At 41.0% G+C, this 3,022-nt stretch overlaps 1 long non-coding RNA gene across 1 annotated transcript; it reads left to right on the plus strand.

Moving 5' to 3' along the window:
* The first annotated feature begins 472 nt into the window (after positions 1–472).
* LOC134037720 (uncharacterized) lies at positions 473–2,739 on the plus strand. The gene is made up of 2 exons (XR_009932567.1): positions 473–2,261; positions 2,336–2,739. It is a non-coding gene; the product is annotated as an uncharacterized LOC134037720 (long non-coding RNA).
* Positions 2,740–3,022: the final 283 nt, after the last annotated feature.

Here is a 3,022-nt window from a genome sequence, read left to right on the forward strand (position 1 = left end):
TTCGGCGTCTCGCGCTCGCCATCCACTCAAAACGTAATGTTAGCCTACTACTCTTTAGCTGGCTCGCAAGCCCAAACAAGTGTGTGCGGCGTGCCTGTTGTTTTGTTTCCGGTCTAGCTAGATCCGGTGTGGTGTTGTAGTTTTTCTAACGTCAGTATCGTATTTCTTCGAATATACGCCGCCCTTGAATAAACGCTGCACCAAAAAAATCTGAAAACGGTTATTTAATTGGTTAAATTCAACCCCAGTATTTATTACACATGTAGGGCCTACATAACTTTCTGTTCGAAAGCTAACGTGTATGAACATTTAGGCATGCTGCTTCAGATTTCTACACAATGTATTTGAGACAGTTGTACTACCAACGCACACCTAATTGATAGCCAATGAGAAAGGGAGTTGTCGCACTCATAGACAAACAAAGAATAGACAATTAGGATAGCGGTAGTAAATGAAACCTGCGTTTTTAGCAGCATGATTCATTTGTCACAATGCCAGCAACGAAGTTGTCTATGGCTGCACTGCAGCTACAATTCACGAGATCACCCTTACTAATTAAACGCTGCCCTCGTATAAACGCTGCACCCAAAATGAACGTTATTTAATAAACGCCGCAGCGTTTATTCGAAGAAATATGGTAGTTGTTGCAACAGCATGTGAAAAAAACTACAAGGTTTGCTAGGCCAAAAAGAACGTTAATCTTGCGATAAAAGAATTTACGCCATTAAAATGGGTTTGCATTAACGCCGTTAATAACGCGTTTAACTGACAGCACTAGTATTTAGAGGTTTAGTATACTGTATTGAATATTGTATATCTTATATATCAGGAGGTTACTATATTTTAGCTTATCATAGATGTAATCTATGTTCTGTGTTCTTATATGTTATGTTATGCCAGGTTGCTTTGCGTTGTCTTGTCCTAAGAATTTCAGTGCCATGTCTGACCCTGTGTTGTTCTGTGCATCTGACAATAAAAGACTTGAACTTGAACATCATTGGTGCCTCAGTTCCCAAAGACAACATGCAGTGTCCTTCATTGCTCAAAGGTACTGTAGTGGTTGTCCCAGTCCAATATGCTGTGTCCAATATCTCAGTAATAGTGAGCTTAATGTTAATGCAGCTTATTCTTTCACGTTCTTCCAATGTAGTCCATGCACCATAATAAGAGTGATATTTGTTCCAATAAAAAAAAAAAAACTTTAATTAAAATCGAGCTCCCCAAAGTCCAAATAGGCTAGTTACAAAACAGATCACAACTGTCAGTGTCAGTGTGGTGTTATTTCCTCCTCATCCTCAAGCCAACAATTGTCAAGCATGCTTTCGAGTGGCCTAAACTACCACCTCCCACAACGCCGGTACAACAATTAAAATGTAATTCTTTTGAATTCCTCAAGTGGTTAAAGAGAAAATGTGTCACAACCATTGTTTAAAACAACATTTTAGAAAAGCTTTCACTCCACTTTTCTCTTTCCCTTTCTGTGTCTCGTTCTGGTCTATTGGTGGCTGTTCTGCTGGGTTCTCACAGTCAATGGGTTAACACTGGAGGATAGGGAACTGTTCAGCTCTGGGGCCGTGGTGGGTTGCCAGATTCTCTAAACTCAGCAGGGACCTCCATCCTTAGACTCTCTGCTGTCCCATCGCCTCATTGACAACTGATTTTCTGCGAGTTTTGGTGAATCGCAGTGTGTTTTCTGGCACGAGCGGGGTGCGTAAAAAGCTTTGAACAATGACATGTTGGTCGGCAGGTTCTCTTAGAACCCCCACTGGGTAAACAAAGCCTCAAGCAGCACTTGAGTGTGTGGGTGAGGGCTTATCTGGCAACCTGTGAGCTACCACCTTCCAATTGAGCTTTGGATTACAATAACCTGCATTGTCTGATAACCAAAGCAGCCATCTGCGTAATAGTCAAGAGACCTCCTGCATGGTAGTTATGAGCTGAGATTGTCCATCAACACAATTTCACAGAACATATCACTGTATTGACCAAAGCCATGTCTAAACTTAAATAGAAATAGCAAAAAATTGAAGTTTGTTTTCCTACTGGCCCTCATGCTGTCTCTTTCCTGTCTCCTTGTGTTGTGGTTCTGCTGTGGTTTCTCTATGGTACAGATAAGTGAGGGAGTACTTAGTAGACAGGGCGTGGAGGCTTTGTTGAGGATATATGATCCGGTTCAGCTTTCCTGGAAAGCCATCAGACAGAACTTTCTCATCTTGGACCGCAACTGCAGTGGCAAAATCTCCATTCAGGACTTCAGGAAGGTAGGCTATCATGGTCAAACATCTGCAAAAACTCATACGCAACAGTTAATTCTAATCATTCTAATTACATGCAGGTGCTGAGACAATTCAGTGTGAACTTGACTGAAGAAGAAGTCTTTCACCTCACCTCCTGCTTTGACAACAATACCACAGGGAGGATATTATACAATGACCTCCTGCACGCCTTCTTGTACCCATCACGCAACCTCTATAAGAGGACCCGTGGTTTCTTACAGTATTTGTTTTTTGAATGTTTATTGATAGTAGTATGTTTATTGAAGATTAATCCATACTCAGGGTACTTACTCCTAGTCTCCAAAAAACGGACACAATTATAGTAAATGAATACAAGGACTATAATTATTCTGAGATATAATTACTCTGAGATGTATTTGTCACTCTCTTTCTTTCTGTTGTGTGGCCATTTTGACAGTGATTGTTCTCTGTAGCCAACCAAATAAAGTGCTTTGGAATTGTTTACATGAGACATGCTGGACAGTCTTTGTTCGGGGCTGATGTGGAAAGAAACGGATGACAAAGAAAAAGAAAGGACATTTGTCACTCATTCTCTAGGTGGACAATATCACTGCAAGACAAAGCCCAGGGAAGGAGGTTGGAGGGAAAGACAGAGAAAAATCATTATCCATAAAAAGATGGAGAGCAAGAAAAATGTAACGAAGCAATTGCGATAGGACAGAGAGATGGAGAGAACTACAGATGGAGAAAGAGGGATATGTGGAGACAGAAAGCTACTGTATCAA

The sequence above is a fragment of the Osmerus eperlanus genome, chromosome 17 (assembly GCF_963692335.1).
Source record: "Osmerus eperlanus chromosome 17, fOsmEpe2.1, whole genome shotgun sequence".
Lineage (NCBI taxonomy): Eukaryota > Metazoa > Chordata > Actinopteri > Osmeriformes > Osmeridae > Osmerus > Osmerus eperlanus.